The sequence below is a fragment of the Callithrix jacchus genome, chromosome X (assembly GCF_049354715.1).
Source record: "Callithrix jacchus isolate 240 chromosome X, calJac240_pri, whole genome shotgun sequence".
NCBI lineage: Eukaryota > Metazoa > Chordata > Mammalia > Primates > Cebidae > Callithrix > Callithrix jacchus.
This window is the reverse complement of record NC_133524.1, coordinates 139,695,360-139,712,446: the sequence shown is the minus strand read 5'-3', so window position 1 is coordinate 139,712,446 and position 17,087 is coordinate 139,695,360.

Below are 17,087 nucleotides of genomic sequence, written 5' to 3'. Positions count from 1 at the left end.
AGCTGGTAGTGTTACTTCATCACTCTTAATCACAGTTTTTAACTTTTAATTTCTTTTTTTTAACTTTTAATTTATATAATTATTTGTTTAATTTCTGTCTATTCCACCTGAGTGTGAGTTCCATCAGGGAATGACCACTTATGTCCTGTATACTTTTCTACTTGAGAGCTTAAGTTGGTGCCTGACACATAGTAGAATCTAAATGTGCTTGTAAAATGAATGAAATATTGACTTAAATAATACAAGCAGGAAGGTGTTAAGTGGAGAGCCTTTGCCACCACACAAGCCAAGGTTAAATCTATTATTTACTAGCTGTTTAACACTATACAAGTCCTTTTAACTTTGAACCTCTATTTCCTCATTTATAGAATGGGGAAAATTGACCTTTCCTTTGCAGTCTATTCAATTTCTATGCTTTATTCCATGTCCAATTCAAGTTCCAACTCATCCAGAATCCATACCTCCAGTCATCATTTATCTTTATCTTTTATGATTGCCTGAATCACTGTAACTTGTATCAGACAACTCAGAACTTAATTTTGCTTTAGAACTGATATAATATACTATAAAATCAACAAGGGTACAAACCATACCTTTCAATTATTTATAGAACTGAAGCCCCACACAAGGCATCTAATTGATATTCACAGTAAATACTCTTTAACACTGGTTATTGGAAAGTTGTTTACAGTGACCACAGAGCATCTTAATTTTAGAAAAGGAAGGGCTTTTAGCATCTACTTCACTTCTTTGTTACACAGATGAGGCAAACTGGTTGTTAGAAAGGAGATAGCTTTTACCACTTGTGGGCTACAGATAATTGCAGCCAGCCGACTTTAACAGACTACCTTAGAATTGAGATGCTCCAACATCTCTGGGTTAAATCAGCATCTATCATTAAATAAAATATTAAGAGTTCAGGAAGAACAAAAAACAGAAATCGTTTATGTAATGTAGATGTCACTTTCAAAGGAAGTGGCAATATCACTTCAGCAACATCATACAAGATTCATTTTAAATTGTGCTTTTGTAGATAGGCATTCAATGCAGACCAGATGTAGCTTCCAGAGGGACCAAAAGAATGAGAATTTAACATTTCATTACAAACTGTAAAATATTACTTCATTATACTCAAAAGAAAACAGAAATTGTAAACTTATTAAACATGCCCATTAGCACATTTTTGTTATTTATTTATTTTATTAAGGTGAAGTTCACATAACGTAAATTAACCATTTTAAAGGTAGCATTTCAGTAACATTTAATGCATTCACAATGTTGTGAAATTACCACCTATGTCTAGTTTCAATACATCTTCATTAACCTAAAAACAAACTCCATATCCACTAAACAGTTACTTCTCATACACATTTTAATATAATTTTAAATGTGTGATAGGTAAGAATTATATTTAAAAGGAGTCTAAATTAGATTGACATTTTTGAAATGGTAGCATCAATGTCCCTTTTACTATTCCCATTAACCATGAGCTTTTTTTGAACTATTTTCACAGATATTTAGAGTTTGGTGCCAGCGGTCACCATACCTAATCAAGTAACTAAATGAAAAAGAATAATACAGTTAAGCAGTTAGATTCTCACAACTAAAGCATTAGGGATAATCCAAATATTTTTTGAGATTTCTAGCCTAAAGTGCGTTAGAAAACACTCTGAATATACAACAACCAACCACCACTAACACACCGTCTCCCAAGCCCCAGAGGAGCAGCTTTCATTTTCCTGTGAAGCTGGAAGCTTTGGCTGGAGAAAGGAGCCTCTATTGGCTTTAGCTAATGAAGCATTTCCTTTTGTTAACTGGCAACACTTTCGATCTGGAAGCTCTGAAAATCCCACCACAGGGGCTTTGCACTGAACTAGTTTATTAATCAGCAAGCTGCATCTCAGTTTTTCAAGGTTGGTAATGTCCTCTGGTGTTGTGTGCATAGAAAGAAAATTACGCTGTCAGGAGGGATGCTTTCCCTTTGGAAGCAAATACCACAATGCAAAGTGAAAAATACAGTTACATTTATTTACACTTACCCCCTCTCTGCTAATCTCATCAGTCTGTGTAATAATATCACCACATGGCCAGATTCTGTTTTCCTAATAGACACTGATGGAAACTGTGCAGATTGCTAATTCTTCATTTCTCCACTCACTTCACCTTGTTAATTTCCTTTTCCACTTTAATTCTTCTAGCCTGTCTCTATCAAAAGTGCTTCAGTTTCTAAGCAAATAAATATTTATTGTGGGATGTACTTGGTATGCCAAATCAATGTCTTATGTTTTAAAGCCTTATAGAAATGTAACTAAATTTAATCGTCTTCCCCCAGGAGTTGGGTACAGATAGTGGGGAACTTGAGAATATATTTATATCTGTTATGATTTACATTTACCTTTAGCTTTGGAATGTAACTGCTTAATCTATATTATTTATAAAGGACCCTAGGAACAATATAGTAAATAAGATTTAATGAATGTCTGCATTTGTTCAATTAAAGGGAAAGCATTTAAAAGAATCACAGAATCTTAACTCTAACATATATCTTTGGGTGCATCAAATTCCACCCTCTGATATGATTTTTGAAGAAACTGAAATGCATAGTATGAAAGAATTGGTCAAAGTTGCACAGCAAGTTAGTATCTGAGCTGAACAAATAGTCTCTTCTTTAGAAAACTGGGATTGGCTAAAAAGCCTGAGCTGATTTTCTCTGGAGTGCCTAATTGGCACAATGATGACATAAAATAATTTGTGAAGTATTTATTATGGGTCAAGCCCTTCCTAAAGTATTTTACATAAATTAACTTACTTCATTTTCACCATAATCCAGTAAAAAGTTGGTGTTTTCATCACCTCCATTTTACAGATAATGAAATGGAGGAATATAGAGTTTATACAACTTCACCAAAATGACACGAATACAGTGGATTCAGGATTTCAACCTAGGCCTCCTAAATCCACAGTACAGACTTTTAACTACTGAGAAAAGTGCAGTAGAACTGGGTGGGAGCAGGCATGTGGTAGCCCACATACAAACAGTTAAAACAGTCTATAGAGAGGAAGGAACATGGCTGATATGGAGAAAGAAGCTGAGACAAGATCCCATGTGACCTCAGAGCAAAAGAACATGGCAGTAAGAAAAGGAAAGAGAAAAATAGAAAAAGGGAAACAGAGGGAGGGGGAAAGAGAAAGAGAGAGAGTGAAAGGAAGGAGAAAGAGAAGGAGACAGGAAAAAGTAAGGAGAAAAATAGCCTGATCATTTCCTATTTTCTGTGAATTCTAGCTTTATTTCTTGCAGAGATTTCTGTATGATTCTCCTGTGTTCGTCATAAATCTACTTTTTCCTTAACGTTGATCTTCTTGAGGTATACTTTTGTTACTACTCTCTTCCAACTAAAAAATAATAGAGCTAAATAGGAACTGACCTCTTCTGTTTTACACTACAAAAAATTTCCATATACTTTTGAGAAAACACTCAGGGCAAAACTATGTCACTCACATTCTTATACTCCACTCCATCTTCCCTTTCTTTCACTTCCCCCCAAGTTTCTTTCACTCTTGCTTTGAGGGCACCTAGCATAGTTTCAAAGCTTCATGCTTTTCACAACACTCCTCTTCTAGACCTCAACATAACTTCTTCCTTACTCCTTTTTTTATATTTCCATCCTCACTATGTGTTATTCTAAATCTTTATTCCTCTTCTCTTTTTTTGTCCCACCTCAATGTTCTCAAGCTCTTCACTTGAAACTAACAAAACAACCACTTAAAGAAAAAAATCCTGTATTAATACACCAGATTGAATGTAACTTTTGTTAATAAGCCACCCAATCTATGGTAGTTTATTCTAGCAGCCTGAACAGACTAAGATAGCATCTCATGTCAATATCTGTATATGTGGATAGTGACTTATACTTCATAAAGCAGTTTCACATATGGCCTTTGTCTTAGTCAGTTTTCTATTGCTCTAACAGAAAACCGGAGACTGGATAACTTAGAAAAGAAATTGGTCTGTTTAGCTCACAATTCTGGAGACTGCAAGGTCCAAGTTTGGGCAGATGTGTCTGGTAGGTTTCTGGTGAAGCCCTCATGCTGTGTCATAATATAGAAGAGAAGCAAAAGGGAAAGTACATACATGCAAAGAAGCTAATAGGAGAGACAACCTCCCTTTATAACAAGCTTGTGTTCTGGGAAATAGTCAATTCCCACAAGAGCTAATCCAGTCTTGAGAGGACATTTATCTATCTTAACAAGCTAAACACCTCTTAAAGGCATCATCAGATCCCAACTCTGCTACATTGGGGAACAAGCTTCAACATGCATTTTGGTGGGGAGAAACTGTATTTGAACCATAGCACACTTTCATTAGATACAATGCATTAATAAGGTAAGTAGGGCAGGTAGGAGTTTTTCATTTTAAAGTTGAAAAAGTTTGTAATTTTATTCACTTACTTGCAAACAGTTTTTGAGGAGAGACTATATTTTACCAATATTTTTAAATCCCCAAAGTGACCACAATTCAGTGAGCATTTCATGTTAAAAAATACAGTGGAGGTAAGTGAATGAACAAATGAGCAAAGGAAGAATGAGTGAATGTAATTATTAAGTGGTTTATCCACATTTTCTTGATATTATAAAGTAAAACTAATTCAAGAATAAAGTGTCTGAGTCCTAGTGTAGGCCTTTTTAAATTGTAGCTGCTTGCCAAGACTCAGCATTAATCTTATTTACATACCTCTAAAAAGTAGGAAATTTTAATACTATTTTAACTTCATTAATTGAAAAGAACTATCTTGAACCTGATATTTGAAAGGCATTTTCCCTAACAGTACATTTATTTTAAGGAAAATTTGCAGATAGGCATAAAAAGATATGCAAGAGTATAGAGGAGTCAAGAATAGAAATAATGGGACATTTTTAAAGAAAAAAAAAACAGGATTTATACATCTAAATTAGTGTTATTCTTTCAAGTTGTCTCCCTGGTAGAATATACATGTAGCCTTAAAATGGTGTCATTGCTCAAAATGCCTTTGGAGCTCTTCTATGGAAAATGATGTCAGAGCCAGATTGGAGAAATCACACCGAAATTATATTTTATTAGTTTGTATTCATTTCTGATATAAAAATAAATACTTTTAGACATACAAAATTACAGAATATCAGAGTTTTAATTTGATATTTGTTAAGAAACACACCCTGAATTTTCTTTTAATGATAAAAATATGCTAAAAAATTAATAGATTTCATAGGTGGTAACTTTTGTGTGAAGTGCTACATATTATGTAAATTAGGAGTGCCTACTTTGGACACAAGTTAATTTCTTTAATGTTATTCAACTTGTTGTGGTTCCTGTCAGCTTATCTATTATGTGAGGAGAACAATGGACACTAGTTCAAGAGCCATGTGCCTTTAAGATAGCTGCCTAGAATATTAACAGCTCTGCTGTGCTCTTACAATCTAATGTGAACAGCTGGTGTTGATTTCTACGATTTTAAGGTAAAAATATCTGAAGGAAAAATCAAGAATGTTGATCTTGATTGTACTTTTTGAAATAAATTTCAGGGGCATCTATATTGAGAGGATATGGGGCAAAATTACTTTATATATTTGATTCAGTAATTTTTAATTCATTCCTTTATTTCAGATAGTTTCAGGCACTTTGCTAAGACATAAAGAATCTTTAGCATCAAGAAATTTAAATAGTGGCAAGATAGCAGAATAGAAAGATCTACCAGTCATCTCCCATGAAAGGATACCAACTTAATGACTATCTACACAGAAAAAAACAACTTCACAGGAATCAAAAATCATGTGAGTAAGGGAAATTAAGGAACTTTTCAAGCATAACTACAAACCTCTGTTCAAGGAAACCAGAGAAGACACAAACAAATGGAAAAATATTCCATGCTTATGGATAGAAATAATCAATAGGAAAATGATCACACTACCTAAAGTAGTTTATAGATTCAATGCTATTCCCATTAAACTACCATTGACATTCTTCACAGAATTAGAAAAAACTATTTTAAAATTCACATGGAACCAACAAAGAGCCCGTATAGCCAAGACAACACTAAACAAAAAGAATAAAGCTGGAGGCATCACCCTTCCAGATTTCAAACTATACTATAAGGCTACAATAACCAAAATAGCATGTTACTGGTACATAAACAGACACATAGACCAATGGAACAGAATGGACTTCAGCAATAAAATCACACATCCACAACAATCTGATCTTCAACAACCCTGACAAAAGTAAGCACTGGGGAAAGGATTCCCTATTCAACAAATGGTGTTGGAATAACTGGCTATTCATTTGCAGAAAATTGAAACTGGATCACTTCCTCACACTTTATGCAAAAATTAACTCAAGATAGATTAAAGACTTGACTGTAGAACTCGAAACTATAAAAATCCTAAAAGAAAATCTAGGCAATAACATTCAGGACATAGGGATGGTTAAAGATTTCATGATAAAATTACCAAAAGGAATTACAACAAAAGCAAAAATTGACAAATGGGGTTTAATTAAACTAAAGAGCTTCTGCACAGCAAAAGAAACTATCATCATAGTGAACAGGAAACCTACAGAATGGGATAAAATCTTTGGAACCTATCCATCTGACAAAGGTTTAATATACAGAATTTACAAGGAACTAAAAAAATATTTACAAGAAAAAAACAACCTCATTGAAAAGTGGGCAAAGGACATGAACAGACACTTTTTAAAAGAAAGATTTATGTAGCCAACAAACATGTGGAATAAACCTGCACATCCTGCACATGTACCCCAGAATTAAAAATAATAATTAAAAATAAGGAAAAAAATAATAACAACTCCTCAAGAAACAGAAAGAAACTATAACTAGAAATAAAGTATAAATAGAAATGACAAAATGTTAAAATTGGGAGGATAAACTTAAGGCATAGAGATATTATTAGTTTTCTTTTTGATTGTTTATATAAACAGTGTTAACAAGTTATCATGTCAAAATGATGGTATTAAGATAGTATTTGCAAGCCTCATGGTAACCTCAAACCAAAAACATACAATGGATAAACAAAAAATAAAAGGTAAGAAAGTGAATCATATCACTAGAGAAAATCACATTCACTAAAGGCAAACAGGAAGGAAGAAGGTTAAAAAAATGGCCACAAAACAACCAGTAAAAAATTGCAAAATAACAGAGTAAGTCACTACTTATCAATAATAACATAAAATGTAAATAAACTAAACTCTTCAATCAAAAGACATAAACTTTCTGAATACATGAAAAAACACGATTCACTGATTTTTTGCATATGAAAAACACATTTCACTTCTAAAGATACACATACAGTGAAAACAAAGGCATGGAAAAAGATATTCCATGCCAATGGCAACCGAAAGAGAGCAGGAGTTGCTATACTTATATCAGACAAAATAGATTTCAAGACAAAAACTGTGAGGAGAGACAAAGAAAGTCACTATGTAATAATAATAGGGCCAGTTCAGCAATAGGTTTTAACAATTTTAAATAGATATTGACCAACACTGTAGCACCAAGATAAAGTAAATATTATTAGAGCTAAAGACAGAAATAGGCCCCAATACAATAATAGCTGGAGACTTCAACAACCCACTTTCAGAACTGAACACATCTTCTTTACGGAAAATCAACAGAGACATCAAACTTCATCTACACTACAGAACAAATGAGTCTAGTAGATATTAATGTTACATTTTTTCCAACTACTGCAGAATTAACATTTTATCCCTGAGAACGTTTATCATTCTAAAATATCAACCACTTATTAGGACAAAAAACACGTCTTCAAACATACAAAAAATTTAAATAATGTCAATCATTTTCTCTGACCATCATGGAATGCAACTAGGGATTAAAAACAAGAGGAATTTTGAAAACTATACAAATACATAGAAATTTAAAAATACGCTTCTGAATGACATATGGGCAATAAAGAAATTAATAGGAAAAAAATTTTTTTTAATTTTGAAACAAATGATAATGAAAATACAACATACCAAACCTATGGGATATAGTAGAAGCAGTACTAAGATGAAATTTTATAGCTACCAGTGCCTACATAAAAAAAAAAAGAGAGAAAAACTTCAGATGAACAATCTAAGGATGTGTCTTGAAAAACTGGAAATGCAAGAGCAAACCAAACTCAAAATTGGTAGAAGAAAAGCAATTATAAACATCAGATCATAAATAAATGAACTTGAAATAAAAAAAAATACAAAAGATCAATGAAACAAAAAGTGTTATTTTTTTTAAAGTTTAAAAAAAATTGACAAATTTTTAGCCAGACTAAGAAAGAAAGAGAAAAGATACAAATAAATAAAATAATAAATGGAGTAAAAGACCTTACAACTGACACCAGAAACTGAAAGTATTGTTAGTGGCTACTATGAGCAACTAGATGCCAATACATTGGAAAATCTAGAAGAAATGGGAAGATTTCTAGACACATACAACCAACCAAGGTAGAACCAGAAAGAATTCAAAAACCTTAACAGACTGATAATGAGTAGTGAAACCATAGCCAGAATAAAAATTTTCTCATTAAAGGAAAGCCTAGGACCCAATGGCTCCACTGCTGAATTCTTCCAGACATTTAAAGAACAACTAATATCAATTCTACTCAAATTATTTTTAAAAATAGAGGAGGAATGAATACTTTCAGTCTAATTTTATGAGGCCAGTATTACCCTAATACCAAAACCAGCCAAAGACATGTCAAAAAATGAAAACTGCAGGTCAATATCTCTGATGAATATTGATGTAAAGCATGGAATATTATGCAGCTATCAAAAATGATGAGTTTGTGTCGTTTGTAGGGACATGGATGAATCTGGAGAACATCATTCTCAGCAAACTGACACAAGAACAGAAAATGAAACACTGCATATTCTCACTCATAGACGGGTAATGAAAAATGAGAACACATGGACACAGAGAGGGGAGTACTAAATACTGGGGTCTATTGGGGGAAAAGGGGAGGGCCAGTGGGAGGGGGAGGTGGGGAGGGATAGCCTGGGGAGAAATGCCAAATGTGGGTGAAGGGGAGAAAGGAAGCAAAACACACTGCCATGTGTGTACCTATGCAACTGTCTTGCATGTTCTGCACATGTACCCCAAAACCTAAAATGCAATAAAAAATTAAAATAAAAAAAAATCTAATGCTGTTAAAAGAAAAAGCAGAAAACAATAAAGTAACATAATGTGGTCTTGCAAAAAAAAATTCTCAACAAAATACTAGCTAACTGAATTCAACAATATATTAGAAAGATCATTCATCATGTCCAAGTGTTATTTTTCCCTGAGATGCAAGGATGGTTAAGCATGTAAATTAATCATACTAACAGAATGAAGAATAAAAATTATGTAATCATTTCAGTTGAACCTGAAAATGCATTTGTAAATTTCTACATCCCTTCATGATAAAAACCCTTCAAAAACTTGTTATTGAAGGAACATAATAAAAGCCATTTATGATGGACCCACAGTTAGTATCATACTGAATGGTGAATGACTGAAAACCTTTCCTCTAAAATCGAACACAACAAAGATGCCCACTGTTTCCACTGTTATTCAACATAGTATTGGAATTCCTAGCTAGAGCATTCAGACAAGAGAAATAAATAAATGCATCCAAATTGGAATGGAAGAAGTCAAATTATCTTTATTTGCAGATGATATACTCTTACATTTGGGAAAAAAAAGACTCCACCAAAAATCTTTTAGAGATGATAAACCAATTCAATAAAGTATCATGAAACGAAATCAACATAAAACACATCAGTAGCATTTCTATATGCCAACAGTGAACAATCTGAAAAAGTAATCAAAAAGTAATCTCATTCATAATAGCCACAAAAAAAATTAATTACCCAAGAATTAACTTAACCAAAGAAGTGAAAGATCTATATAATAAAAACTATAAAGCACTGATGCAATAAATAGAAGGGGGCACGAAAAAGTTGGAAAATACCCATGTTCATGGACCAGAAGAACCTATATTGTTACAATGTCCATACTACCCTAAGCAATCTGCACATTCAGTGAAATCACTATAAAAATACCAATGACATTCTTCATAGAAATAGAAATAATAATCCTAAAATTTATATGGAACAACAAAAGATCCAGAATAGCCAAAGCTATCCAAAGCAAAAATAAGATAACTGGAAAAATCACATCTCCTTACTTCAAATTATACTACAGAGCTATAGTAACCAAAGCAGCGTGATACTGGCACCAAAACAGACACATAGACCAACAGAACAGAATAAAGAACCCAGAAAGTGATCCACATATCTTCGGTTAACTCGCTTTTGACAAAGATGCCAGTAACATACACTGGAGAAAAGACAGTCTCCAGTAAATGCTGCTGGGAAAACTGGATTTCCATATCCGGAAGAATGAAACTAGACACATATCTTTTGCCATATGCAAAAATCAAATCAAAATGTATTAAAGGCTTAAAACTAAGACCTGAAACTATGAAACTACTATAACAAAACATAGGAGAAAATCTCCAGCACATTTGTGTGGGCAAAAATTTCTTGAGTACAGGCAACCAAAGCAAAAATGGACAAATGGGGGTCACATCAAGTTAAAAATCTTCTGCACAAGGGAAACAATCGAGAAAGTGAATAGACAACCTTCAAAATATGGAGAAATTATTTGCAAACTACCCATCTGATAGAGGGTTAATAACCAAAAAATAACTTAAATAAGTCTATAAGAAAAACAAAACTAATGATCCAACTATGAAATTGGCAATTTATTTGAATAGACATTTCTCAAATGAAGACATTGAAATGACAAACAGATACATGGAACGTTTCTCAAAATCATTGGTCAGAGAAATGCAGATCAAAACTACAATCAAATATCAGTTCACCCCAGTTAAAATGGCTTTTATCCCAAAGACAGGCAATAACAAATGATGGCGAGAATGTGTAGAAAAGGAAACCCTTTTATGTTGTCAGTAGGAATGTAATTTACTGCAACCCTTATGAAGAACAGGTTAGAGGTTCCTCAAAACACTTTAAATTATAGCTACCATGTGATACAGCAATTCCCCTGCTGTGCATATACCCAAAAAGAAGGAAATCAGTATATCAAAAAGGCATCTGTACTCCCATGTTTGTTGCAGCACTGTTCAAATAACCAAGATGTAGAGGCAACCTGTGTGTCTATCAACAGATGAATGGATACTGGAGATAATTACCTTCAGTGAAATGAACCAGGCATGGAAAGACAAACATCACATGTTCTCAGTTATTTGTGGGATCTAAAAAGTAGAACAATTGAACTCATGTACATACAGAAGAATGGTTACCTGAGGCTTGGAAGGATAGTGAGTGTGGGGTGGGGGTAGGAGGGAATGGTAAATGGGTACCAAAAACTAGTCAGAAGGAATGAGTAAGACCTACTATTTGATGCCACAATGTGGTAACTGTAGTCAATAATAACCTAATTATACATTTCAAAATAACTAAAGGAATGTAATTGAATTGTTTGTAACACAAGGGGATAGATACCCTGTTCTCCACAATGCAATCATTTCACATTGGATTCCCATTTCAAAACATGTCATGTAACCCATCAATATATGTACCTACTGTGCATCCACAAACATTAAAAACATAAACATTTTTAAAAAAACAAAAGTGAAAAAAAACTCTTACCTTCGAAATAGGCTTTTTAAAATAGGGCTTATTGACTACTGAGTAATACAAAGAAATGTATCAAATAGCTATAAAGAATGACATTGAAACTCTCAAGTAGCTACCCCTAAGAAACAAGATGTAAGCATACATTTAAAAATTAAAATTCTTTTTGTAAGAGTAATGCATCATATTGTAAAATTTCAAAGTGTAAAAACAATGTACAAAATGTAAAAAAATAAATCTGCTATTTTCCCTGCCCCTAGTATGTAAAGCGTTTCCTCATTTTTTAAAAAAGTGGCATAGTATGGCATACTTAGCATCATTTATTTAAACAGCCAGTTACTGATTTATATTTAGATTTTTACTAATATTTTGCTGTTTATAAAAAGTAATGTGAGGACAAACTTTTATGTAAACCACACACATAAGAGTACATTTGTATAATAAATTTCTAGAACTATATCTGTTAAGTGAAAAGGCATGTGAAATTTCATAGGAAGAACATTTATACTTCTACCATCAATGTATGGGTCCACATGTTTTCTCATACTTTGGCCAATAAAATGTGTCATTTTTTCATCAATGTTACTGTATTAGTCCCTTTTTATGCTGCTAATAAAAACATACTGAGACTGGGAAAAAAAGGAGGTTTAATTTGATGTAAGTCAAATTAATTTGACCACATGGCTGGGGAGGTCTCATAATTATGGCAGAGGGTAAAAAGCACTTCTTACATGGTGGCAGCAAGAGAAAATTAGGAAGCAAAAGCAGATAACCCTGATGCACCCATCAGATCTCATGAGACTTATTTACTATCATGAGAATAGCACAGGAAAGACAGGTCCCCATGATTCAATTACCTGGCCCCAGGTCCCTCCCACAACAATGCAAGTTGAGATTTAGTGGGGACACAGCCAAACATGTCATATAGGTAAAGTAAAAAAGAAACCTGAATAGTGAAAACTTGGATGTGAAATCGGAAAACAACTGCTTGAAATATTAGCACTCAGGGGCTGCTGTATATAGAGAAAACAGCACATTTAAAACCAGGCAGATGGGTTGTGACGTGATTACTAACTGTGAGACCTTAGGTCAATCACTTTCGTAATATGAGTTTGTTTCTTAATTTAGGAAATGAGAATTGTAGTATTTATCCAGCAGATTTTGTTTGTGAGGATAGCATGAAATAACTTTTGTGAAAGGCTTAGCACAATACCTAGCTCATATTATGTGACCCACACATAGTAGCTATTGCTGCTATCATTATGTATTAGTATTAGTATTTAAAGGTAATCTAGGTTATGGAGAGACAAAAAATACTCCCCTAAATTTTAGGGACTGAAGACAGATGCATTTCTCACTCTGTCATCCAATGGTCAGGTCCAATAAGAGACTCAGTGATCTAGGTTATTACTATTTTGCACTATTGCCATATCAGAATGTTTTGTTTCTATCTGTATCAAGAGTTCTGAGAAATTCAGCTGGCAGAGGAATCATTTACTCTTATTTGCATAAGAGTAGAAGTATAACATCACTTCTGCTCACATTTCCTCTACTTAGAATTCAGTCATGTTACCCCCACCCAACTACATGAGAGACAAAAATATGCTCTCACTGCATGCTCAGGGAGAGGCAAAGGTGGGCTCAAAATAATTTTATCTGCCACATATATTTTTCCTATATTGATAACAAATAAATATCTTTACAACAGCAAAAATAGCCAATTGCTTTGTTTTGTGATTCCAAGTGACTGTCTTATCTGATTTCCCTTCTCCATTGGATCTAGTGATCGTTTTGTTATACGAAAGATAGCATTCAACTGAAGTTTTAAAATTATGTTTCCCTATTGAATATCCAATCTGTTGAATTGAAATCTCTAAGTATACCATTCCAATCAGCAGCTAGATCTGGATGAATGAGGCTTTACAGATATAAAGTATTCAGTTTGGTGCTGCAACTGGTCAGTATAGACAGAAAACAGGTGTTTGCCCACTAGACAATCAGATCCATGCCTCTAGGACTCCAAAGCTGGCTCACGTGCAGATGATGAGTTCCTCTGGGCTTCCTGGTGTTTCAATTAAGGATCCTACTTCTAGGACAAAATTCCAAAAGTTATCGTCAGTATTTCACAGTAGAAATTCTTAATGACAAGTCAGTTTGTTATGAGAAGGAATCAGTGTCACTGTGCTCTTTCACTTGTTTCATGCTACATCAACAACTGATACCAAGGAAGAATAGTTCATACACAAAAAATTAATTAGGACCCTTTCCATTCAAAGAAACAATTATCAAGACCTCCCACCAAAGGTGAATTCTACTAAATTAGCAATTAGTATAAAAAAATTTTCTCTAATCAAAGCTGAAGATCACTTTGAATTTGATTTCATATATGTATAAATGATAGGAAATGACATATTAAATGTATTCAACTATAACTTCAATGTTCAAAAAGACTACCCCCAATCATATTATTTTGTCTTATGAATCACTGTTTTAAAATTACAATTGTTCACTGCTATGTATAAATAAGCATATTTATTATATAAACCTACAATTTACTCAGCTCAGCTGTTCTCTCGGGTTTGCCCTTCTCTTAAGCCAGGAATATATGCTATCAGAAAATAGTATCTTCATTTTAGTGTGATACTATCACCATATATGAAGGAACATATAAGAGATAGCCCTATAAATGTTAAAGCCATCCTCACTATTATGTTTTACTTTGTAAATATCTATTAGTTCTGGTCACTTTCCTTAACGTCTAGAGCCACTGCCCAAGCTACTATAATCTTTGATCAGGGTGACAGGAATGGCTGCATGACTCAGATTCACTTAGCTCCCCACCCCCTAGTCTATTGTGAACACAGAATAAACGTAATTCGGAGTATGTCACTACTCTTCTTAAAATTCACCAATGCTGTACTCTTATATTTAGAAGAAATGTAAATTTTCTACCATGACCTCAAAACCACTGTTAGACCCTGCTTCTTCTGATCTCCATAACATCACCTACTATGCAGACAAAACAACCATGATCAAATACTTTTTGACTATTAAGAAATACACCATGGAATATTATGCAGCAATCAGAAATGATGAGTTTGTGTCGTTTGTAGGGACATGGATGAATCTGGAGAACATCATCCTCAGCAAACTGACACAAGAACAGAAAATGAAACACCGCATATTCTCACTCATAGGTGGGTGATGAAAAATGAGAACACATGGACACAGAAAGGGGAGTACTAAACACTGGGGTCTATTGGGGGGAAAAGGGGAGGGCCAGTGGGAGGGGGAGGTGGGGAGGGATAGCCTGGGGAGAAATGCCAAATGTGGGTGAAGGGGAGAAGAAAAGCAAAGCACACTGCCATGTGTGTACCTACGCAACTGTCTTGCATGCTCTGCTCATGTACCCCAAAACCTAAAATCCAATAAAAAATTAAAAAAAAAAAAAAAAGAAATATGATCAAATTCTTAGCAAGGCTATCAGAATGTATCCATCAAAGTGTGTGTTCTCCCTTTGTAAGTGGGCCCCCCTGGAAAGCCTCACACCTATTAAATTCATAGTCTATTTGCCCAAAACCTTTCTTGAGCATCCCTTTAAAAAGTCTTATCAGAGCTAATTCTTCTGATCTTTGACAAACCTGACAAAAACAAGCAATGAGGAAAGGATTCCCTGTTAAATAAATAGTGTTGGGAAAACTGGCTATTCATATGCAGGAAGCTGAAACTGGACCCCTTCCTTACACCTTATGCAAAAATTAACTCCAGATGGGTTAAGATTTAAACGTAAGAATTAACACCATAAAAACCCTAGAACAATACCTAGGCAAAAGACCTTCTGCACAGCAAAAGAAACAATCATTAGAGTGAACTGGCAACCAACAGAATGGGAAAAATTTGCAATCTACCCATCTGACAAAGGGTATATCCAGAATCTACAATGAACTAAAGCATATTTACAAGCAAAAAACAAACAAACCCATTCAAAAGTGGGTGAAAGAAATGAACAGACACTTTTCAAAAGAAGACATTTATGCAGCCAAGAAACATCTATAAAAATGCTCATCATCACTGGTCATTAGAGAAATGCAAATCAAAACCACATGGAGATACTATCTCACGCCAGTTAGAATGGCGATCATTAAAAAGTCTGGAGACAGCAGATGCTGGAGAGGATGTGGAGAACACTTTTACACTGCTGTTGGGAGTGTAAATTAGTTCAACCATTATGGAAGAGTATGGCAATTCCTCAAGGATCTAGAAATAGAAATTCAATGTAACACAGCAATCTCATTACTGCGTACATACCCAAAGGATTATAAAACGTTCTATTATAAAGACACATGCAAACATGTGTTCATTGCAGTGCTGTTTACAATAGCAAAGACCTGGAACCAACCGAAATGCCCATCAACGATAGATTGGATAAAGAAAATGTGGCACATATACACCATAGAATACTATGTAGCCATAAAAAACGATGAGTTTGTGTCCTTTGTAGGGACGTGGATGAATCTAGAAACCATCATTCTCAGCAAACTGACATAAGAACAAAAAACGAAACATGCTATGTTTTCACTCATAGGTGGATAATGAACAATGAGAACACCTGGGCACAGGGAATGGAACAACACTCACCAGGGTAGGGTGGAGGGGATAGGAAGAACAGTGGGGGACAGGGAGGCTGGGGAGGGATAACACCGGGAGAAATGCCTGATGTAGGCCATGGAGTGGGGGGGGATGGAGATAGCAAACTACCATGGCATGTATGTACCTTTGCAATAATCCTGCAGCATGCAGGATGTGCACATGTACCCCAGAGCTCAGAGTATAATAAAAAAATAAGTTTTATTACTATATAATGTTCCATAATTTGGGGTCCTAAATTAATTAGCTTAGCTGAAAATTTTAATTCATTGAAAACAGGCTCTGAGTATATTTTGACTGCTGCAGATAATCTAATTACTAATAAGGAATGACATATGTCTGACCTGAAGAATATTAAGTAGAAAGTTAATTTTCAAAATGGGTTTCAGAAATGGTTTATGCAATGCTAACATTGGTAAAAGAATTCTGAATTTTTGAGAGGACTATTTTTCAAGAGAAAACGCCTCACTTGCTCAAGTAATTTCTCATCTTTCTGAAAAGCACTCTATATTATTACTTTATTGCCAGGCCTTCCATGTCACTTTCCACTTTGAGTCCCCCAGGAGTTTCAGGACAAAATCATTTAGCTGAGGTCACAGGATTTTCTTCCAAATATCATCCTATGGTCGATGCTTAGCACTAGCTAGGACAATTGGTCTCCAACTCCAACCTGAAAAGTAGAAAATATAGACAAAAAATCTGGATTTCTATGTTATAATCAAAACAAGTGCCAATATTCCATCCTTTGAGT